The sequence below is a fragment of the Lissotriton helveticus genome, chromosome 12 (assembly GCF_964261635.1).
Source record: "Lissotriton helveticus chromosome 12, aLisHel1.1, whole genome shotgun sequence".
Lineage (NCBI taxonomy): Eukaryota > Metazoa > Chordata > Amphibia > Caudata > Salamandridae > Lissotriton > Lissotriton helveticus.
In genome coordinates, this window is record NC_136073.1 from 136840850 (window position 1) to 136866400 (window position 25551).

The window sequence follows — 25551 nt, forward strand, 5'->3', positions numbered from 1 at the left end:
CGACGTCATTTGGTTCCGGTCCAAAAGCCTGAAGAGTTCGAGAAACTTCGTGTGAAGATTCCGGAGGGAGGCGCCCCACTTCATCGATCCCGGTATATCGCAAAAGTGGCCTGACGTTCTCTTCCACAAGGGTTCCCATTCGGACGGCTGCAGTGGTCCGTTGCCTTGACCGTCGCCCTGTCTTGGACCCGAGGTGCAGACCTTAGTACAGCGAGACGTGACGGGTTTCTCCTTGGTGACGTCTTCAGTACCTCAGTTAAGTATTAAGCGGTTGTGAGTTGCTCTGTTACTTCGTAAAGGTCCAGATAATTTTTAGTTCCTTGGCTTGGTTTGGTTTTATAAGATTATCGTTGGTTGTTCTGGTTACGATAACCTTTTTGGTTTAGTCTAGGTATCGATACATTTTGTTCTCTTTGGTAGGCCTAAGTTCGAGTGCGCACTGTTATTTGTGTTTGTTCTGTGTTCCGGTTTCTAAAAATGGTAAGTCGGAAAAATTCTGTGTTTTCATGTTTTGGTTGCAACAGCGATTCCCAGTTGGAGGACTCGTGTTCGGTCCCTCCGATTGGAACTCCTCTTTATGATCTTTATTGCAAATTTGGTGTGGGCCCTATCTCTTATAACGAGGTATGGATCCGCTATACAGAGAAAGATGGTGTCTTTAGTTGGCCACTACATGGTAGTTTCGAACCTGGAGTTCTCGATAATCTAGAAAGAAGGTTGTTTAAGAAGAAAGCCCGGCCGGCAATGTTTGATTCTTTCCGTTATTGGCGGAAAGAATCTAAACAGAGAGAGATTAAAAAGTTGAAGAAAGAACAGAAAGAACAGGAATTGACTTTGGAACAGTCGGCCAAGCAGCTGCAACTCAATGAATCTGAGAAAGCGATAGAGGTAGCCGATAGACAACGTAATTTAGCGATAGATAAGTGCTACCCTGCCTTGCCATCTAGTACAACTAAGATATTGGAAAATGATCCTTTGCTGTCTTATTTGTTAAGGTCACCTCCACCGTATGCACAGGGTGCTACAGCTCCACCTCTGCCGAATGTCGTGTTACCGGTTGCTGGACAGCCTGGTATACCGGCTCCTGTTCCCCTAAATCAAGCTCCTGCACCCCCCGTGGTTATCAATGTTCCTACGGCACCCCCTCTTCCAGGGTTGCCAGCTCCTCTGCCTGTGCATGTACCGCTAACACCTTTTGTTTCACAAGCTATCTTGCCTACTACTCCTACTAGTGCTGTTCCTCTTGTCCCAACTACTACACTACTTCAGACTTCCGCAAGCTATGCGACTCCGCTTTCTGTTCGTCGGAGGATCACTGACTCTGTCTCTAATATTCTCTCTCCTTTCTACAAAACTTTGATTAGGAGTCCTGCCTCTGAATCTGTTCAGAGACGCAGTCAGCTTCCTAGTATCGAAGAACGAGGAATATTGGATTCCACTGCTTTTAGATGGGTTTCGAAAGTGGGAAGATATAGTATACAAGATATATTAGATACATTTATGCAATGGAACGAGCCGACACAACGCTATGTGTTTGATGTCATGTGTTCTCTTTTGCGTGAAGACTGGGAAGAGAACGATTCCGAACAAGTTCCAGACGAATTAATTCAGGTTCAGCAGAAATTTGCTGCAGGTATGATAGTTGGTCGAGAGATAAAGGAAGCAATGGAATTAGTTTTAGATTTTAGATTTGACCCTTCCCGGCACTCACCAAGAGATTCAGAGAAACGTAACACGAAACAAAATCGTCAATATCCAATGAGAGAGGTTCCACCAATTTGGCGTGAAGCTGTGCAAGCTAATGTAAACCTTGGTATTGCAGCCGCTCCAGCCCAATTTCAGAGAGTATGGATACACATCCCGTGGAAACGAGCTGAAGTGTTAGCATTAAAACAGGCCTTGCCAGATCCGCGTAAAAATCCAGCTGGATATTACAAGGAATTGGCTCAGACGGTTGAAGCTTGTGTGATGAATCTAGCGGACATTGATATGCTATTCGGTAACGTAGTACCGCAACCAATTTGGGCTAAAATTCGTAGAGAAAATCATCCAGTGGCCCTGGGTGGAGACTGGGCAGCTATTATTGCGGCAGATGGCCAACAAATTGGGGGATCTAAACCTGAACCTTTAATTGCTAATTTGCCCGGTAGAATAATTGACTTAATGAAAACTCTGATGCCCGCGTTGCGCGTTAACTGGGACAAGTTGTCCGCATGCAGGCAGAAGAAAGACGAAAGCGTCTCCGACTTTTTCACCAGATTCGAAGAGACTTTTGTAGATCACAGTGGTCAAGATATGAGCACGGAAGGAGGTCAGAGATTATTTGTCGATAAATTTGTGCACAATCTGATACCAGAGCTCAGTAATAAGTTAAAGAATTCTGAAAGTGCGTGGGCTGTCTCTACGACTGCGCAGATACTTGCCACTGCCCAGTACTATGAAAATAGGGATAAAGAAGAGAAGGAAAAATCAGATAAAAAGACGAAAGATTTAAAAACTAAGGTCCTTTTGCAACAAGCTTATCCGCCTCACATGAATCAAACGAATACGCAGCAAAGGTCATATCAGAGAAATGACTATAGTTCACAGAGACCGCAATACCAATGGAATCAATGTGCGTATTGCAAAAAGGAAGGTCATTACAAGAATGAGTGTCCAGTATTAGCGCAGAATAATGCTGCTACAGCTCAGAGAGGTCGTGGTGGTTCTATGCAAGGTTCTAGAGGTCGAGGACGAGGTGCTATGCCTCCACAAACAAGTGATCGCCCCTCTAATTATTTTGACCAACGAAATGGTCAGTCTACACAGCCAGCTAGATCTCAACAGTATCACGTGGAAGATTACTGTGAAATTGGTGAGGAATTCCAGCAAAATGAATACTAGGACAGCCATGGACAAAGAGAGGGAGTAGTGTCAGTTCCAGTAGACCAGAGTGGGCCTTATATCGCAGTAGCCACATCAGGTGTAGTCGAACCGTTTCTGTTGGATACTGGTGCAGCAAAAAGTTCTATCATACATGCGAAACTCCCTGGCGCACCCTTGTCCGGCTTAACAAATGTTTCTGTAGGTTTTTCAGGCGCCCCCGTTCACAACCCTGTTTCTGGTCCTTTGTCTATTTCTGTTGGGCCTCGTCAATTAAAAGCACCCTTGATTTTGACGACTGGTTGTAATGAAAACCTGCTTGGTTTAGACTTGTTAAAACGCCTATATGCGACATTGTACTGTTCTCCTTCAGGAGTACAGCTTACATTAGGTAAAAGAATCATCTCCCCAATGTACTTATCAATGGATGCGCTCCCACTGGAGCTGCGTTCTCTCCCCGATACTCTTTGGGCGACTGGTCCTAACGATGTCGGCCTTTTGGAAATCCCGCCATATGTAGTGACGTTGAAAGCAAACGTTAAATTTCCACGAATCCCACAATACAAAATTTCTAGTGAAGGTGAGCGTGCGCTCCTATTAATAGTGCAAGATTTGATAAAAAGAGATGTAATAGAGGAAACCAGAGGAAATGTCTGTAATAGTCCTGTACTGCCTATTCTGAAACGAACTGACCCAACAAAGCCTCCAGTATATAGATTTGTAATCGATCTTAGAGAGGTTAATAAAATTGTGATTCCACAGTTTCCTGTGGTTCCAGACATTACGGCATTGCTAACGCTGATCCCTGCCACAGCCACATGGTTCTCAGTGATCGACTTGAAGAATGCCTTTTTCAGCATTCCGATAGCCGAAGAAAGCAGAGATATTTTCGGTTTCTCTCTAGGAGGACGAAGCTTCAGGTTTAAACGTGCTCCACAAGGCTATTGTGAGAGCCCGTCCATTTACAGTCAGGCATTAAAAAGTCAGTTAGACTCCTTTGTCCTTCCTCCTGGTTCTGCCCTAGTGCAATATGTCGATGATCTTCTAGTGGCTGCCGATGACAGGGAAACTTGCAAAGCAGCTACAATTTCCTTATTGCATCATTTGTCTAATTTAAATCATAAGGTGTCACCTTCAAAAATGCAATACTGTTGCCAAGAAGTGACCTACCTAGGTCATCTCTTGTCAAAAGAGGGAAGAAGGTTGACCCCAGAGAGAATAAAAGCAATTACGCAGATGAATGTTCCTAGCACACAGAGAGAAGTGCATGCGTTTTTGGGTATTACTTCATACTGTAGGCAATGGATTCCAAATTTTTCCCTCCTGGCAAAGCCGTTGGTGGCTTTGACGGGGAAAGGTGTTCCAAGTCCAGTACCATGGTCTGACGAATGTCAGCAGAGCTTTTCTGAGTTAAGAAATGCACTATTTTCAGCTCCTGTGTTGGGTACTCCTGATTACAGTAAGCCATTTACACTCTATGTCCACGAGAGAGAAGGTTGCGCATTGAGTGTTCTGACACAGCAATTTGGTGATAAACAACGCCCTTGTGCGTATTTTTCATCAACGTTAGATCCGGTAGCCAGAGCGTTGCCTAGTTGTTTGAGAGCTACAGCGGCAGCTGCAGCGTCCATTCGACAATCTGCTGGGTTGGTTATGAACAATATGCTGGTGGTCATGGTTCCTCATGCTGTGGACACACTCATGAACCGAACAAAGACACAACACCTTACCAGTGCTAGATTATCAGGCTATGAGCTGACACTACTTGCAAGTCATATTCAGATCAAAAGATGCAATGTATTGAATCCAGCAACATTGTTGCCGACGAGTCAAGAGTCGAGTGATTCCGAATCACATGATTGTTGTTTCAGAACAGAGGAAGAGACAAAAGGACGAATTGATTTAAAGACACTCCGTTGTCAGATCCAGATGGCACGTTGTATGTTGATGGGTCGTGTTTTAAATTGGAGAATGGTGATGTGACAGCTGCCTATGCAGTAACAACTTTAAATACAATTGTGGAGACTGCAAGAGTGAGTCAGAATTCTGCCCAAGCTGCAGAATTGATTGCGTTGACTAGAGCGTGTGTTTTAGCTAAGGGAAAGAGAGTGAATGTGTTCACAGATAGTCAGTACGCATTTGGCGTAGCCCATAGTTTTGGACGATTGTGGAAGGAAAGAGGTTTTATTACGTCACATGGGACTAAAATACAGCATGGTCAACTAGTTAATGACCTGCTGGAATCTCTAACCTTACCAATGGAAGTTGCGATTGTGAAGTGCAGTGCTCATCGAGCAATCACGGATGATGTTGGTCGAGGAAATGCCTTTGCTGATGAGACAGCGAAACAGACAGCTAGGAATTTGATGAGTAGAATGTATGTTGCAACATCTGCAAAGTGGGTTACTGATTCAGGAATGTGTGAAGACACAATGGAAAGTGTGAGAATGATTCAGGAAGAAGCAACTGAAGAGGAAAGGCTTGCATGGAAAGAGAATACGGGTAAGTTAGACTCGAATGGATGTTGGATTGATTTGACGGAACAGCAGCGTTGGATGTTGCCTGATGCGTATGTGCTTGCGGTAGTGACAATGGCGCATGGAACAGCGCATATCAGTTCGAAAGGGATTTGTAAGATGTTGGCCCCAGTTTGGAAGAATGATGGAATTAGTAAGTGTGCAGAACGAGTGGTGAGAAACTGCATGATATGCCTGATGCATAATCCTGGCAAGGGAACCCCAACACCTGCTGGTCATTTCGCTCCACCTTCCTGTCCCTTTGAAGTGATTCAGTTAGACTTCATTCACATGGACCGATGTAATAATCTCAAATACGTCCTAGTGGTAGTCTGTGCCTTTTCAAGATGGATTGAGGCTTATCCGCTCAAAGACAATACTGCCTTGTCGACTGCCAAAATTCTCCTCAAAGAATATTTCCCTAGGTTTGGCATGCCACGGATTGTATGGTCAGATAACGGAAGTGAGTTCGTAGGGAAAGTCATGCAGAATGTGTGTGCAGGCTTAGGCATAAAGCAAAAGTTCCACAGTGCAAATCATCCCCAGTCAGCAGGTTTAGTTGAAGGGTACAATGGCACCCTCAAACTGAAGCTGGCTAAGGTACAAGCCTCCACGGGCTTGTCCTGGCCAGACGCCTTACCTTTGGCCCTGCTATCCACGAGAGCGACTGTGCATTCTCGAGTAGGGCTTAGCCCTTATGAGATTGTGTTCGGTCGACCCGCTAATGTTTGGGGAGTACCGAGACCGAGGGAGTTTAAGCAGCTGGAATACCCGATGTTAATCGATTATCTTTTTGACTTGACTGCTAAATTGAGTCTTATTCATCAACAGGTTTTCGATGCATTGCCAAAACCTTCGGAAAGTCCAGGCCATCAGCTAAAGCCTGGAGACTTCGTCGTTGTGAAGAATTTTGGACGAACCAGAAATCTTCAACCAAAATTCGTTGGACCATATCAGGTGCTTTTGGCGACAAGAACTGCTGTACGAGTGGCCGGTAGAAAAAATTGGATCCACGCGACACACACCAAGCGTGTGCCCTTACCACTCCCGTATGATAATTGGGTGAGGAAAGGGGTTGGGGCCTCCGAAGTTGAACCGATTCCAAAATACATACCGTTCAGCGATGCAGAACTGATCACTGATTCACCGAACTCTGAACCCCCTTCTGAAACTACTCTTTTAAACTCTGGAAAGTTGTCCTCTGCCTCAACAGAACATTCGCCATCTGCGAATTTGAACATTGCCGCCCCTGCGGAAGATAAACTGTTTCCGGATCAAACAATTACAGGAAAATTGAGATATAACCTACGTTCTCACACAAAGGACAAATAAAGCAGGAAACTGCCTATTTTACATATTTGAATCTCGATACATTGCCTCCAGCCAGGAAGTTTGCTAACATGTTATGTTATGTTGTTTTGAATTACCTTGCCGTCTGGGTAGCCGTAGGGTCGTGGCTGTGTGCCTAATTGAATCTGCGGGGGCCAGACACAAGGTCGGTCTTTCTGTTAGTTCTGGGAACTCCCAGGGCTGATAGAGGCATTTTCAACTACGTACACATCATCAGTGGTCGCGAGCGGTTGTAGAAGATGGAGCTTCCTGGGCTGCACCGAGAGAATGTAATTTATGTCCGCAGAAATAGACTTTACGAGATTCTTCATAACAAATGTTTCTTGATGCAATGTGCAATTACGTTCTTGATCGTTCTAATGACGTTGGTGGGTGGAATCGCCTTTGGTGTACATTTAATTTTTACACCGGTAGCAACCACAGTGCCTCCCTTTGATCTTATGCCTCCTACTATTTCTTCTTACCATTCCTTTCATCCGTTTCCTGAACACGAACAAGCTCGACGCTCTGAATTCATAAACAACACTTTTGTACAGCTCTTGCACCAACACCAACTGGTAGTTAACACAACAGACTGCTGGGTATGTGGCTTGATACCCCACACTATGGATAAAGGCATTCCCTACCTGGTCCTGCCTTTCAGCTATAATGGATCATGTTGGGCATTCCAAACCATATTCGTCTATGCTCTCGAAACCTATCCCCCGCGCCCTCCTCGCTCCACTAGGTATACATCTGTTAATAAAGCCTTGATAAAGGGAGTAACTGATATGGTTAGAGACGTTAATAACTCACTGCCTATCCCTAGAGATGAACTACGAGTTTATTTGAGTTGGAATTCTACGGAGTATAGCATTAGTTTGGGTGAAAACAAGCGTAAGAGCTCCACTCCAATTTGGGTCGTACCTCACCGAGGTCAAGTCTGTTTGCAAGGAAATGGGAGAAATCCGAGAGCTCAGCTAGGGAAGAGTGAGTGTGTTGAGACCTACGAGTATCCGTCTAACTCTTCCCCTGCCTTTCTGACTGCTAGGGGTACCTATTTCATCTGTCAGGATAGAGCATATACATGGCTGCCTGCTGACTTTTCAGGTTCATGTTATATTGCTCGACTATTGCCTCCGACATACACTGCCTCTCCAGATTATCACAAGACTAGAGTAGCAAGAGGCGTTTTCAGCAAGGAAGATACCGCTGGTCAGGAAGCTGGAGACTTCTTCAAAGGTTTCATTCCTTTCTGGGGCCTATGGCCAATAGTAGAAATCTACGCCAGCTAACACGGGTAGTTGAATCTACTATTACAGAAACTGCTGGTGCCCTTAGTAATTTAACAGCTGAGCTTCAGGCGGATCGTCTCATGACGTTGCAGAATCGTATGGTTCTAGACGTAATACTTGCAGATCGAGGTGGGGTATGTAGAATGATCCAATCGAGCTGCTGTGTTTTTATACCCAATAATGCTCCGACAGTATACGAAGCGATCTCTAAGCTACACAAAATTTCCGACTCTATTCACGTAGACAAAGGAAACTGGTCCTTAATGGAGTGGCTTTGGACTCTGCTGTCAGCGTGGGGATGGAAGGTTCTGATGGTCGTAGGTGTTATTCTAGTGTTCCTGTTCTCGTGCTGCCTTATTATCCAATGTGGTCCTGCTTTGTGCAGCCTCTGTGCCGCAACCTGTTTCAGAAAACCACCTGTATTTGGAGACAAGGTACGAGAAAGAATGATGACACAGCAGCACATCACTGACCTGATGAACATCGAGATAGACTCGGAGACAGACTGAGTAATTGCCTATGTAAGGGCAAAAGGAGGGTCTGAGGTTCCGCGACGATTTGAACCCGTGTTTTCAACATTGTCGTAAACTCATAATTTTGGTACCGTTGAACCGCAAATGATCCATTTAGTATATCCTGGTGTTTTCACTACGTTACGAGTAAGAGCACTCCTGTTATAAACACATTTCCAATACAGCGAGGGCATCCATTTTAGATCATAGCATCCATCTTGTCTTCTTGCCCTCACATAGCCAATGAACACACAGTGACCTCTGATTACTTGATTTCAGTTAATGACACGTAGGCTTTAGCCGGCGATTCACCTTGCTAGTGACACGTGCACCTTGGGTCAGTAACGCTGTGGCCGCATGAATCGGCAAATAACTGCCTCCCCAGCCTGAGGCCAGTCCTGCTATACTGGTTTCCGTGTTCGTTGGCCTGATCATGATAAAGCGACCGAAGCTGGTAGCCTTGCCCATTTACGACCCACAAACATCTCTTATCCTACTTTCCTATCTTCTGCACCTGGCTCGGCTCTTTTCCTTCTGGGCCTTTATTAGGGGGAGGTAATGAAATTTACGATGAGGCGGTCCGGCTCGTGAATGAAAAGTTGATGTGGGATTGTGATGGAACAGTGGGAACCCCTCGTTCGTAATATTTTGACATCAGATACTGTGGACGATTCTTGTGTAATGCCAAATATTTATTGTTTAAGACACAAAGGCTTAGAAACGTACTAGCATGTAAAGAATTTGCCCCAAGCTGAAAATATAGTATTTAAGGAGCAACTCATTTTGTACAAATTGAACAGTCTCCTAGACTCTGCCCGTGTGTAGATTCTGTGATTTCTGTGTCCCTGCAGTAATAAACCTTTGGTCTTTGACGCCACCATCGAGAAGCCCGTGTTTCTGTTTATGTGTGCACCGAGACAGGTAGAACTCAGGGGTCTTCGGGTGTTGTCCCTGACACCTCTGGACGGTACCAAAAAGTCCAGAACTCCATGCATATGACTCCCTTTCTCATTCTAATTCAACTGCGATTTCTACTACTCCCATTTCTTCTCTACACACCCAACTGCGCTCCAACTCATCAGCGTCCTCCATATATAATTCCTTTCACAATCCTCCATCACCTAGGCCTAAAACCACAGTTGAAGAGCAGTGGGAATCTGATCTCGCTGTCTCCTGGCCCACATCCTTGTGGGATAAAATATGGACTAAGCTTCGCAAGTCCTCCAGGGCTGCCTCTCTCACACAAACACTTTTTTTCCTTTACAATCGACTTCTTTATACGCCATCTCTCCTTCACAAACGATTCCCTTTGACTCCGGATCCCTGCTGGTCTTGCTCCGCCCCTAACGCCACACTTTTTCATATGCTTTTCATATGTCCTCTCACGCACGCATTCTGGACTAAAGTCTGGAATCAAATCAATTCTATCTTCCAGACCTCTACCCCCTTTTCTATCACTGACATTTTCCTTGGCTCACTTTCCTCTTCCTGGATTGATGTTGAAGCAAATGTTCATATTATTGATTTGTTATTAGCTGTTGCGTTTCAGCAAATTACTGTTCACTGGAAAGACTCCAAGGGCATTACTTTTAAAGCCTGGTGGTTCAATGTATGTTATAATCACAGACTGGATACTGCATTTGTTTATCCCATTACCCTAGCCCCGAAAAGACTTGCGCTATGGCTCCCCATCACCCTTTACCTGGATGTTTGTGCCAAACGATCCTTTCATTTACCCCCAATTCAGCAAGAAGTTTTGAAACCCCCTTGAATAACCTTTTGTTCCTTCTTTCTTACTAGTATTTACTTCTCTGCATATTTGTGCATTGCTTCCCATGTTATATAGCCTCATTGATGGTAATCTTTAAATTTTTAGCCTCATCTCCGTTTTCTTTCCCTTTTTCTTTTTCCCCTCTTCCCTTTCTTGTTCCCCTTTTCCCTATTTTATCTTATGATACTTTTTATGATGTCCTAATTTATTATCCATATTGCTGATGCTGTTTTCACTTTGTTTTTTGTAATACCAATATCTGTTCATCTCAATAAACTTCTACTTGAACTAAAAAAAAAACATGTTCTCTCCTTGCAGCTGGCGAGTGAGTGAAGCAATAACAGTTTGTATGCCCTGTTGCCAGCAGCTATGGAGAGGAAACACACACACTCACTCACACGCTTTAACGTATTTGCTCTGACACACACACACACACACACACTTGGCACAAGCTCACACACGTTCTGATATAAGCACACACACGGCCTGTGACACACATGCTTTGATACACAGACTCTGACACAAGGACAAACACACTCTGACCCAAAGACACACACACTCTTTACATAAGCACACACATGCTCTGACAGAAGGACACACACATACACACACTATGACACAAGGACACGCATGCTCTGACCCAAAGACACACACAAGTTCTGACATGAGCATACACATACTCTGACACAAGGACACACACACTGTGAGACAAGGACACACACGCTCTGACATAAGCACACACACACACACTCTGACACAAAGTCACACACACTCTGACATAAGCAGAAACACACTCTAACACAAGGACACACAGACACACACTGACACGAGGACACACACGCTCTGACATAAGCACACACACACTATGACACAAGGACACATAATCGCTCTGACGCTTGCCTACAGAATTAATCGTGTGTGTCTGGATGTGAAGATGACTAATACTGTGCAGACTGGACACACATGTGGTTTAGCATTGCTCTTAAAAAAAAAGCTTAGTTCTCCAACTACAAAAACCCTATTCCCACCAATGACTATCAGTCACCCCTGTGTGCCGGTCAGAAGGGCCTCCATGCCACTGTGCAACAGACAACGTACATCCCTGCCAATTCCATCATTTTGTACAATGCAGCTCCCAGTTACGGATCTGAGACCAGCAATGAGAAAAATAAAGAGACAAGCGAGGAAGCGTAAAGGACAGCACCGAGCAGGCTGAACACAATACCGCTTTTTAAAGCCTCCCTCCCCGCCTAGAAGCCTCACATTCCAGGGCAGCACTCTCCGAGGATTCTACTGGCAGGAAAATCACACTTTCCAAAAGCAGAAAAGTTTCCTTTGCTGTTTCTTTAAGAGGATTAGAACAAGCAGGAGGCACAATGCGGCACAATGGCACCGTGTCTCTATGCGGGGGGGTGGGGGGGGAGGTGACGGCAGAACCAGCGAGTGTGAGTCGCCTGCGCATCTTTCACCCTCACGGGATCCCCCATATTTCCGTAGAGGATGAAGCAGCAGGTAAGTAGGCTATGAGATCCAGACGCACAACCCCGCCCCCTGTCTGTTCCAAGCATCAATGAAACTCACGCTCCTCATTGGCCCATGCATTCAAGAAGCCCCACCTCTTCCACAATACAGAGCCAAATAGGAACCCTGGGGCACGTGGCAATACAGCAGAGTGGCGCAGCGGAAGCGTGCTGGGCCCATAACCCAGAGGTCGATGGATCGAAACCATCCTCTGCTAAAGCTACTTTTTCTTCATGTGTTTTTATTTTTTATTTTAATTAATTGGTGTTTAAGGATTTGAGCTCTTTAGTTGTTTTTTTTTCTTTATATATACTTTCAATGTATTTATTTGTCCCTAAACAAATCACAATTTTTAAATGAACAACTTGCTATGGAAACCTTTGTGTTGTGAGAGTAGTGCCTTATATTTGCAAAGCTTAGAAACAGCACAAAGGTGCAGCAAACAGATATATAAAAGCAGGTCCTATTTCTAGAAAGACACCTTAATGCGCTCCGGGAAGCCCTCCTCACCATCAGAACGCCTGTTGTATGTCAACTTTAAAACAACGCAAGGTTTTTTTTAGAAATCCCATAGTTCTTTTAACCTGAGCAAAGTGATATCTAATTTTACAAGTCCAATAACTTGAAGCCACAAGACAGGAAGCAAAGAGCAGGCGAGCCGGACCAGAGCAAAGCAAAGGATCTGTGGTGGCTCTGGGAACCCTTGCGCGAACCAAGGACTGAACATGTTTGCCATGTAAATAATTCAACAAAGACTACAAATAAATATGATAAAGTCTCTTTAATATTCAAAAAAGTTTACTTCTTTAACATACAGATGCTTTAACATTAATATGTCACATTATATCAATTCTAATAGTTTTTAAACAGGAACTGAAAAGAATTCCTGGCCTAATCACTCACCTCACCCTGACATCAGTGTCCTTAGTTAACTAAAAGGAATCACAGTTGTCATGTGAACCCTGTATGTGTCCCAAATTCCTATTCTAGACGAACAACATTATAGTCTAGTAAATAAAACGCTGTAGGTTTTTGTACCACTGGTATTCTCAACACATGTGTTTGAAGGTGCTTTCATATGCGATAGTGAAGAAAAAGGAAGATCTGTAAAATACTTAGATCACACAATTTGGTTAACCGGGGAAGCTAATGTTAATCCCGGTTTTCTGGTTTCAGATTGTACATATCAGTCACTAAATGGTCATCTGTTTGTCTCTCCTTTTGATCTCATATGTCAATGGTTTGTGTTTACCTCTTTGTTCAGGGGGTAGATCATGGGTGGCAGGCAGAAACCAAATGAAAGTTCGGCTCGTCATAGGCTCGAGGTTCCATCAGGGCCTGGAGCTGAGCCCGAGCCAGGCTCAAGCTTTCAGCAGACTCGCCCACCTCCAGTAACATGCACACAATACGAACTTCGAAATTCATAATGATTTGAAGTTTGCTCAATGGGAAACTTCAAAGCTTCACATGAATGCTGCCTTAGTAATATAGTCAAGACAAGATTAAGGAGGAGACCACTGTGGAATGTGTTACTTGGGTTTCAAAGGTTGAAGCTTTCTAAGCAGGCAGACCTAACAGTGGGGGCAGATCTGTGGAAGGCCCCCTGTTCCATGAGTCAAAGAATGTTACTCTTTCAAATTAGGGTTTTTTTCCCTACTGGGAGAAGTTTGGTTTTGGCTGCATCGATTTTTAACAAGTTGGACTTCATCCACTGGCATATTGTGAGTTCATCGCCTTTCAGTCTGATTGATGACTTTGGAGCAATCTGGTCTAGTCTAGTAATGATTTGGGTGTCATCAGCATATGAACAGGCTTAAAGTCCAATGGATCTGATCAGGTTTGACAGAGGGCGGACACAGATGTTAAAATGAAGACCCCTGGGGAATTTGCAACAAAGGCGGGCTTTCGCTAAGAGATATAATGCAACAGATAAAGGTTGAGCAAAGTTAGATGGAAAGAATGGAAACAAAGCCAGGACTACGGGTTTGCGAAATTTGGGTAATTGGCTTTTGTGTGATTATGAACATTTCGGAAACATTATGAAAATGACAAGTCATTACGTAAAATGCAAATCTGCAATTTAGAAGATTATCCATTCAAGGTTTTCTTGGTTGTGTTTTTTTAGGTCTCGACTATTAAATTCCGCAGGAATTAATAGCTCAAGACTATTGGGGATAAACTAAGAGCTAAACTAAGCTCTCAAAAAATGCGGTTTTCCAGAAGTGCATGTGTCCCGTGTACGCGCTTCTATCTGCCTGCCTGCCTGCCTGGCATCACCACATCAAAGGCAGACATCTGTTGCACGAGCCTCCTGCCTGACTCCTGCCTTTGAAGTGAAGCTTAGCTGCACTTCAAAGAGATCCGCTCCCCCGCCCACTGCTTCACACTTTTCCCGGCCCCCAGGCCATGTCTCGCATTTCTCCTCCCTCCCTCCCCACAGCAATGCCAAGAGCTTGTATTTCCCACTACCTGTATTTCATGTTTTGTTTGTGGGATCTGCCGTTTTACTGAGGAAATGCCGTTTCCAACTCTTTTACAATTGTAAAATTGTAAACAATGTGGAGAAAAGGAAACAATAATGTCCCCCAACGCAAATCAAATGCTCCAGGCTGTTTCACTTACACGGCTGCGAGGCCCTGCTTTGTATGTGCACGCAGCGATGACACACTGCCTCAAGCAGTGGACGCACGGACTGGAAAGCGTGCTACACGTTTAAGACTATCTCCTGATGCGTGCTTGTTTATCAATGGCGGATATGTTTAATATGTTCTCTTGTTTGTTTCTATCACACAAGTCTAGCCTCCTTCACAGTGAAGGGACCATGTCTCCTCGCAGGGGGCTCGTACTGAAAGCTTGTTTGTGCCTCCATGTCCCCAGCATATCTCACGTTGCCTCTTCTCTGCGTGGAATAAGTTTGTTTTCCGTTGCACCCTGACCTCACTTAATTTAAAGTCCAAACGGTTCAACCAACCAACTGTTCTCCAGAAAATCAGCGCACAGGACTGCACAGGATGCAATCGGCTGGGGTTGGCAGCACCTCGGACCCAGCTCTTCGGAACAGCTGTGGAGCACACCTATCCGAACCTTCTCCACATGTCTCCTGCTCGAATTCTCATAGCGCCTAGAGGCAGAACGGATTGTATTACTAGCTGAATAAATATTAAATGCAAACACAACAAAGAATCGCCTCCTTTCTTGTATTGGGCTTGACTTTCAGGTGGGACATAAAAAAATAAAATCAAGAACTGGAAGGATTCCCGTAATAACCTAAGAAATGTGAGCGCGTTACGAGTAACCCTGGGCGTAGTGGGCGTAGTGGGGCTCCGCGGAGCTACGCGGATTGGGCGAGAAGCTACGCCCACTCCCGCACTCCGCGTAGCCCCACTACGCACCTCCCTCCCGCTCTCCCCTACATACAATATTTAAGCAACTACCCTGAATAAAACAATTTTAAAGCACTTACCTTGTCCGGGGCTCGTCCGGGGCTCCCTCTTTGAATAGCGTCCTTTACTGGATACCAATGCGCATGCGCGGCCGCCCGCGCATGCGCATTTCTCCCGAGAAATGCGCATGCGCGGCCGCCCGCGCATGCGCATTTGTTTCCAGGAAAGGACGCTATTCAAAGAGGGAGCCCCGGACGAGCCCCGGACAAGGTAAGTGCTTTAAAATTGTTTTATTCAGGGTAGTTGCTTAAATAATGTATCTAGGGGAGGGCGGGAGGGAGGCGGGTGGCGGCCGACTCGGCTACGCACACGGAGTGGGCGTAGTGTTGCCGGCTACGCTGTCTACGCAAAATGCGTAGAAGGCAACACTACGCCTACTCCGTGGGCGTAGCCGAATCGGACGCACAGGGTTAGTTACGAGTCTGTTAGGGTTGGAGCTTTTGGGAGCTGGGTACTGCAGTGAACAACTACGGGCCAGCTGCATAGGTGGGCTGTGCCCTTGCCAAGCCTTGTAGGAGCATCATACCATGTGGAAGCAGTTTGTGAATAAAATGTTATTTTAATTGTATTATTCATAGCAGTGCATGCCCTTCATTTATAATTGTATGTTACCGTTTGGAAACTAAAGAAATGAATTACTTTGATGCATTTAGTGAAATGATTTTAAATTCATAAGATGACCTCTCAAGTGGGCCGATTCCAACTTTGACGTGCCAGACAGTCTTAACTTGGCATCATTCATGACGTCACCGTTGCGCATGCGTCGCGGCTGGACTGAAGGTGTTCTAATGGTTGACGCCCAGTCACACTGCAGAGATGCTGATAATATGTAGCCGCAGCGATGTGGACATGTATGTACCTTGTGTCTACCACCCCCGAATAGATTATCCGTGCGAAGAGCAGTGTGACCTCCTCACGCAGCACAGGTCACCAGCCAGGCTATGAATGCAGATGGAACAGTAAGGTGACTCTCCTGGAATATTCTCGAATTGAGATTTGCTTTTATTCACATTCTTTATTTACATAAATATATTTTGGTTAATATATGAGGTGTGCACCAAAACATTATTTCAGTTCAAATTGCTGCTAATTTGTAGAAGGTCTAACATCCTGGTTACACTTTTATGGTACAGCGTGCATTTCAGTGGAAAATCCGTGCATGTGTGAACAGCATGGACTGTTCTGCCCTCGGGCGAATCTCGCGTTATCAAACTTTGCTCGATTGTTATTAAAAAAAAAGACCACCAAATTCTGTTTCTATGGTTTTTTTCCTCACAAAAGTGTCATTGTGCACGATAATGCGGCACAGTGCAACCTGTGACAGTGCGTTTTTACCATTGTGTCACCTAAGCACACATTAATACCAACTGGGCAAAAGATTTACCTTTTACTACCAGTTTACTAGCTTCCTATAGCCCCTGGCACCTGAAAGGTAACCACTTTCTTCTTTGGAAAGGGTGTGCCACTATTGTGCGTCAACAAACGCGGCACTTTGTGGTAACTTTTTATCCATCCCAGACAGATTTTATTTTAGTGCAATCTTGAAAATTATGCGGCAGAGGGTGTAATATGTATAGTGCTTAATGCTGATGCTGGCCAGCTTTTAAGTGCTCAAGTGATGCCAGACACAGGAACTAATGCAGAAGGTGTGTCCAGAATCACACACTTAGCACTTAGGTAACGGGCGGTGCTTTTCTGTACTATACGAGCATGTCATTGCGGGAACCCTGAAACATCACGACATTTAGGCCTGTTAAATTTGAGAGTCGTAACAATCTTCTCATCTGGGGATCAATGTCACAAGGTTTCTCTGCAGAGCAGGAGGAGGGCACGTCAATGTGTCACTGCTTCAAATTACCTATAATCTCCTAACGAGTCTTCCTTTTCCCGCATGTGACCCTACTTGCACCCTCTCTGATCCATCTTCATTCTTTTCTGCTTTTCCCTGTTTCCGCCACACACTCCACTCCTTTGTGTCTCCTTTCTGGCCACTTTCCTACTTAACTTTTCATCCTTTCTCCTTTAATCCCATTTCCACCTTCTTACAACCCCTTCGAGCACTGTTATCTAACATTTGTGTTTCTCTCTGTCTTATGATGTCTGCCCTGCCACAATTTACTTCAGACCCTCACACACCCTCACCCTCACTCCTCCTCACCCTCACACACCCTCTCACCCTCACACCCTCACACACCCTCACCCTCACCCTCACACCTCCTCACCCTCACACACCCTCACACCCTCACACCCTCATCCTCACACACCCTCCCTCATCCTCACACACCCTTACCCTCACATACCCTCACTCACCCTCACACCCTCACCCACCCTCACACACCCTCACTCAGCCTTACCCTCACACAACCACTCACCCTCACACACCTTCACACACCCTCACTCACTCTATCACCTTCACCCACCCTCACACACCCACCCTCACCCTCACTCCTCCTCACCCTCACACACCCTCTCACCCTCACACACCTTCACACACCCTTACTCACCCTCTCACTCGCTCACCCTCACCCTCACTCACCTTCACCCTCACTCACCCTCACGCTCACACCCCTCACCCTCTCTCACCCTCACACACCCTCACCCCCCTCACCCTTACACACCCTCCCTCACCCTCACACACCTTCACACACCCTCACACACCCTCACCCTCACCCACCCTCACACAATCTCACTCACCCTCACCGTCACACCCCTCACCCTCATACACCTTCACTCACCCTCACCCACCCTCACACACCCTCACTCACCCTCACACCCCTCACCCTCACACACACTCACCATCACCCCCCTCACCATCACACACCCTCCCTCACCCTCACACACCTTCACACACCCTCACTCACCCTCATACACCCTCACCCTCACACACCCTCACACACCCTCACACACCCTCACACACCCCTCACACACCCTCACCAGCATAGCATAGCAAAACATAGCATAGCATAACAAAACACAGCATAGCATAGCATAACAAAAACAGCATAGGATAGCAAAACATAGCATAGCATAACAAAACAAAGCATAGCATAACATAACAAAGCATAGCAAAACAAAACATAGCATAGTATAACAAAACATAGCATAACAAAGCACAACAAAACAGCAGAACAAAACATAGCATATCATAACAAAACATAGCATAACATAACATAACAAAACAACGCATAGGATAATATAACAAATCATAGCAAAACAAAATATAGCATAGTATAACAAAGCATGGCATAGCATAACAAAACACAACCAAACCTAGCAGAACAAAACATAGCATAACATAACAAGCATTAGAAATGCAATCGGGCTCGGATTTATTTGAGTTTGAGCTAATGGCATTGTAAATGCCAATGTCTTTTTGCCATGTGTTATGGAGTGTGTGCATGTGGTGTCTAGTGGAAGTATGTTGGTTGAATTGTAATTTTACCAATGGTGGCATGCTGTGCTTTATATGAATATGTTTAAAAGTAAAGTGTACCATACTGCAATTGCTTGGTGGAAAAGTGCACTGCCGGCTGGAGGTGTGTGTGCCTGGTGGAAGGGTGCACTGACGGCTGGTGGGTGTGTGCTTGGTAAAAGCGTGCACAGATGGATGATGGTTGTTGGTGTTTGTGCATGGTGAAAGCATTCATTGACGGCTGGGGGTGTGTTGTTGTGTGTGTTGTTTTCTGTGTACTGGTGAGTGTGTGGTGGTGAGTCTGTGGGGGTGAGCCTGGGGAGTGAGTGTGGTGGTGAGTGTGTTGTGTTGAGTGGTGACAAGTGTGTGGTGTTGAGAGACTGAGGTGTGTGGTTTGTGTGTGCGTTATGTGTGTGTGGTGTATGTGTGTGTCTGCACCGCCAATCTGCACCGCCACTCTGCACCGCCAATCTGCACCGCCACTCTGCACCGCCGCACTGCCACTCTGCACCGCCACTCTGCACCGCCGCACTGCCACTCTGCACCGCCACTCTGCGCCGCCGCACTGCCACTCTGCACATCCTCTGGCAAACTAAAAAGGTGAATTGGAGCCTTCGGGTACGGGGGGGGGGGCAAGTAATAGGACCTCGGTGGATTTTTGCAGTCATTCGTGGAGTAAACTGGCATTACCCCTTTTCCGGATATCTTAAATACCATGGAAATTGTAGGGTGGAACTCCCCCCCAAAAACGAAGGAACGATGGTCCACGTAAACAGGGTGGGAAACAAGGAAAAAAAACAGCAAAATGTAGATGATGGTGTGTACTTCAAGTGCTTCTCTGGAAGTAAGGAAAACAAGCTCGCTCTCACCCCTGCAGACCAAGGCAAAGGCCAGACCCCTTCACCTTAGCAACTGAGCAGCATACACTTGAACTTGTTCATGGGGAGGAGCATAGACACCCCTACGGGGACGTGGGTAAAAAGATGGGTAGCTGTGCTGTCTGGGCCCGTGTCCAATCGCCACAGGCGAAGAGCACAACCCCTCGTGGTTTAGGGGCTTACTGTCAAACCAGCTGGCTCAAATGCAATCCCGAGGTGCCTACCTTGGGCACAAGGCTGTTCAAATCACTAGGCCCATGTGCCGCCATTCCTCGGGCAGACATGTGCAATGCTTTGAAACTGGCAACATGGCAATGCGAGTCACTACAATCAGCAGCAGTATTCTCAGGCTTGGTGCTAGATCGGGCACATTCTGCTGGGCTTCCACTCAGCCGAAGAGAAATCACGCTGACGCTTGCAGGGTCGGAGAATCGTCATAATCACGATAAGACTGTTCAAAACACTTCCATCAAATTTGACAGTTTATCATATTCAAAAATAGTGGTGAGGGGCGGGGTCAACGACACTAGTCACACTACCATACATTTGATGAGTTACTTATGCAGCTGTTTTTAGGCCCTCCTTCCCAATACATTGTCTAAGTAATGAACTGCCATATTGTAACCCACGCACCCCCCATCCACCCCAAGAGTCCTTATGGCACGTTGGTGTGTGCATATACCAATAATAAAGGCAAAGGCAAAGACACTTGAGGGAATATTTGAGAGTCCGATACACAAGCCGATCGGGTTGAACGGACATGAACTTCCATTGTATAGCAGCGTGCTCGGGCAGGTTGTACCTCGCTTCACAGTGCTTTGCTAAATAAAAGGCTTACACATTTAGTTGGACAGGCACTTATTACAATATAAGGGGGCATTTCAAAAATGGTTTCTACGGGGAAGCCGCATGGGCAAATAGCCTAATGTTAATGGGTTGTGCACCCGCTAATCTAACTTTTGAAACAGGACGGATAAAGGAGCTGCATCAGATCTCCCGAGCGGCAGGATCCCCTCTGTACCCGGGATGGTTAGCGCTTCCCACGCAGACAATGTTTCAAGAAGCCCTGGAGGAGCCTCGAAGAGGAGGAGGGGGGGGGGCAGACCTCGAGGCTCATATCCCTCTATGGAGAGAGGGTCAGTTAAGTGCAAAGGTTCCTCATGAATACTTGCCGTGCATAAAAATAGACAAATCCATCTGCTAGAGGGTGGAGACCGCAACAGCCAATAAGCATAGGGGGAGGTTGCCAGGTGACCGACATTTTTTTTTTATCTCGCCGATTCAAGGTGATTTTACCAAGGATCCCAATCCCGTGGGCACAGAAGGGGGTTGTACTGGAACAATAGGGACGGGTATATTAATCCCCGAAACTCATTAGGGGGGCCGTGTCGAGAAGCGAAAGGTATCACTGGAGATTATGAAACATCGCCACTCATCATTTTACGAAGGGCAATTCACACCCCCTGCCAAAAATATTGACAAGTAAATATGCGGAGTTCGAATACAAAAATTACACAGGTTTCTCAACACTTGCAATACGGGACCGAGGGTGCAATGCGAACATGGACAAAACGTCGAGAAGCCGAGATTAGAACCCAGAGCAGACACTCGCCGGCGGTCCGACACCCACACAGACTTATTCCGTGAATAGGTGGTACAGCTTAACTGGCAGCACCCATGCGGCGACGGGCCTTTGAAGTCCAACCCGGATACAAGCGGACATTGCAAACTTGACGGAACTGACAAGATCTGTGTATGGCCTGACAAAAATAACGCAAAAAGTAACCTGGATTGTCGGATGTGAAATAAAAAAAAAAAAAAGCATTCGGGCACTTCGATTAAATGAACGCAAGTCTCCAAGCACTCAAATATCACACCTTGGCTGCCGCATCCCTAGCTACCAACTGTGCGAAACCTTCCTTTGCACGTCACGGTGTGTTTACCATATTGTCACCAGGGTCTCCTCGGAAAATAAATAGCGTTCTACTTTGAGACACGTCCTTTCTGTTGCGGTGAGTGTACACGCGTACTTTGAGGATTTCATCGAATACTACATTCAACCGCAAATGCATGCGGGTTTATGCAAGCCGCTCCGAATGAATGGCAACCAAATCTGTAGGCTGGCCTACCTACGAGACACTCTTGTTCTTTAACTAATGAAGCCCTTTCCCGGCCTGGCATGGAGCAGCTGCGCGCTGAGCGCTGCTGAATGGTGAACGCGCCCGGCCATCTGGATTCACTTAAGGAGGCACCCTGACAGCTCCTAATTATAATTAATGTACTTCTTTGCGCGAGCACGAACGAAATATGCCCAAAATGGCGGAACAAAACTACATTTACCCTATCACTTCAAGCCTATTAAAACGAAAACACAAGGAAGACGAATCACTGGCCAGATGACAGAAAACGCTAAGGAATGTGTGGAATTCCTCTCTCCAAGGCCCTAAGGATACTTCTTCTTTTTTTTCTTATAACATTAGGATCTCGAAACTCCTCCCCCACTTACAGTGGGGAGGAGTCCGAGCCCTAAAAAGTAGGATAACATAACAAAACAAAGCATAGCATAACAAAACATAGCATAACAAAACATAGCAAAAAACAACAAATCATAGCATAACAAAACACACCAAAACAAAGCATACATAATAAAACATAGCATAGCAAAGCATAGCAAAACATAGCATAGCATAACAAAACACAACAAAACATAGCATAGAGTAACAAAACACAACATAGCATAGCATAACAAAACAAAGCTTAGCATAGCATACAAAACATAGCATAATAAAGCATAGCATAGCATAACAAAACAAAACATAGCATAGGAAAACAAAGCAGAGCATAATAAAACACAAAAAAGCATAGCATAACACAACATAGCATAGCATAACAAAGCCTAGCATAGCAATAGACAACAAAACATAGCATAGCATAACAAAACACAACAAAACATAGCATAGCATAACAAAACAAAGCATAGGATAGCAAAACTAAACATAGCATAGCATAACAAAACAAAGCATAGGATGGCAAAACAAAACATAGCATAACAAAACATAGCATATCATAACAAAACATAGCATAACAAAACACAGCACAGCACATAGCATAACAAAGCATAGCAAAATACAACAAAACATAGCATAGCCTAACAAAACACAACAAAACATAGCATAGCAAAACAAAACATATAATAGCATAGCAAAACATAGTATAGCATGCCAAACACAACAAAACATAGCATAGCATAACAAAACATAGCATAGCAAAACAAAGCATAGCACAATAAAACACAACAAAACATAGCATAGCATAACAAAACATAGCATAACAAAACATACCATAGCATAACAAAGTTTTGCATAACAAAACATAGCATAGCCTAACAAAATATAGCATAGCATAACAAAACACAGCATAGCATAGCATAACAAATCAAAGCATAGGACAGCAAAACATAGCAGCACAGCATAACAAAACAAAACATAGGATAGCAAAACAAAACATAGCATAGCATACAGCATCACTCAGCACCACCACAGCATCACTCAGGGGCACCACAACATCGCTATGCGCCACCACAGCATCACTGAACGCCACAGCATCACTGAACGCCACAGCATCACTCGTTCGCCACCACAACATCACTCAGCGTCACCACAGCATCAATCTGCACAACCATTCACAACAACTGGTTCAAATATGTTCTCTCAATGTTTCAAGCTTTATTACAAATGTAACAAAAAGATGTTAATATTTCACTTCTGTTCTTGGATTTTCGTCACAATAAAATACACTGAACATCATCTTCACAAAAGTTATTTACAAAAGTTTAAGCGATTGGCATTATAAATTACAATAACTTTTATTTAATTATTAATTATTTAAAAAAATGTAAAGCCATTGTTATTTGTAATATCAATACATTTAAGTCACGTAAATACAACACATATTGCATTACAAATGCTATAGGTGTCACATTTGCGAAAGTTATAACTATTGGCATTGTAAATAACAAAGCTATTAATTTCGCTATTTTCAAAAACAAAACATAAGTAAAAAATGTGTCATTTACAATACCAATAGCTCAAACGTTCCTAATGCGAGACCTATTGCATTGCAAATGCTTGTTTAACTTATAGTTATTGTTTTATATTTGGGGTCGTCAGGACAGCAGATACCAAATTGTAAACAAAACACGTGCACAGTGACTTGCACCCCAACTTTTACACGATCACCCTCCTCGCCCCACATCCCTGGACCTCAACCGGAGCCAGAACCCCACAGCAATAATCACACAGGTCGCCTAATGGCTAGAGACAAGTAAAGCAGCACAGAAATCATCGAATGCACTGACCCCACCCTCTACCCAGGGAAGGAACTCGTCATCAGTGGTCCAGAAATGTTCATGCAGCACCGGCAGGTGATGTCATATGTACCTGCACCGAGCAATGTACTCATTCAATTATGTGCTGTACTTGTAAAAGTACCAGATAACTCCACCTCACCACGGACACATTGCTCTTGTTCAAACTTATTCCTTTACATATTTTTTGCTTCAGGTGTGTTATTTCAATTGGAAGAACTGAAGTGGGTAAACCAGACTTCAACTCCCAAAATGCATTTGGATAGCAACCGAAAATCAAGTAGTGGAGCACTGCCTTCCTCATGACTTGGAGTCACATCGTACCCTCAATGCGGTCACAGCAGGGAGGAAAGAGTGGGCTGTGAATTCGTTGAAAGGCTGAGCTTGAAAAGTGGAAAGTCCACCATGGGGTTTCTTTCTTGGGACAGAATGTGGATAATAATACAAAAGATGATATATTAGTTGGAAAACGCACTGTACAGCGCAGCACGTGAAACTGCCACGCCTCACTCGGAGGAGGAGCTACATCACAGCTGAAATTCATCGTGGCCGGTTAGCTCAGTTGGTTAGAGCGTGGTGCTAATAACGCCAAGGTCGCGGGTTCGATCCCCGTACTGGCCAATTGTTTTTAACTGTTATACTTGTTGAAAAAAAATGCATATATTAGAAGGAGTTTCAAATAACACCTCACACGGTTGTTTGTTTAATCTAGTAAATAACTGGTGTCAGGCGTCTGTACCAGGAGCAATGTGTGTGCAGCTAACACCATGTTAAGACACTGCGGACTAAGAGTGTCCTCTCCTTTTTCTGTCACACCAGCCTCCTCCATGTTATCATGGGTCTCTCAAATACCCCTATTTGAACCAGGACGCGCGACTAATGGGGACCCTGTCTGGTGCCGGTTCCTCGGTTTGTGGGTGGGATGTCCAAAGGTGACGAGAGGTGAAGGGAAGAGCACATGGTTATGTAGGCATCATTAAATTGCCTTGTCTAAACTGGTGCCCTTCATATCGTTGCACTCTCGTTTGTTTTTAAGTATGTAAAGCACTTCGTCCACCAGTCTGTGGTACTAATACTTTAAAACATTAGAACACAAATGCAAACATATACATATAATGATACACGTTTTTCATCACCCCATGTGAATGTTTTCTATTCTTATATCAGGTTGGTTCTTCTTGTGTAAAGTTTGTGGAAAAAAACAACAAGATGTTATACCAAGAAATGTGTACTGTGTACTAGTGACACCTAGACAGTTGGCACACAGTAGGCACAGTGCAGAGTCGTGCAGAAAGTCGGCGCTGTGGCTTAGTTGGTTAAAGCGCCTGTCTAGTAAACAGGAGATCCTGAGTTCGAATCTCAGCAGTGCCTTGGTTTTTTAAACACATTCCAAACAGACTAAATAAGTAGTGCTGTCTGCAACTGCTGCTGCTGCTTTTATTATAAATATGCACAGATACAAGAGAATACAGTATAGAGTCTAAACATTTTTTGATGGTTAAATGCCACAACTAACACTGTTACAGAACAGGCAGATGAGGTTCAAGCTTCACTGTTTCAAGACCAGGCACAGCACAGGCAGCAGTGTATATATAGCTTTACAGTACAGATGGTTACAGCCCAGCCAGCGGCCTTGCAAGCTTTAC

General features: G+C 44.8%; 3 non-coding genes across 3 annotated transcripts; all 3 read left to right on the forward strand.

The window, feature by feature from the left end:
• Positions 1-11951: 11951 nt before the first annotated feature.
• Positions 11952-12023, forward strand: TRNAM-CAU (transfer RNA methionine (anticodon CAU)). The gene has a single exon. It is a non-coding gene; the product is annotated as a tRNA-Met (tRNA).
• Positions 12024-24452: 12429 nt separating this feature from the next.
• TRNAI-AAU (transfer RNA isoleucine (anticodon AAU)) lies at positions 24453-24526 on the forward strand. Its single transcript has one exon. It is a non-coding gene; the product is annotated as a tRNA-Ile (tRNA).
• A 676-nt stretch (positions 24527-25202) lies between these two features.
• TRNAT-AGU (transfer RNA threonine (anticodon AGU)) lies at positions 25203-25276 on the forward strand. The gene has a single exon. It is a non-coding gene; the product is annotated as a tRNA-Thr (tRNA).
• Positions 25277-25551: the final 275 nt, after the last annotated feature.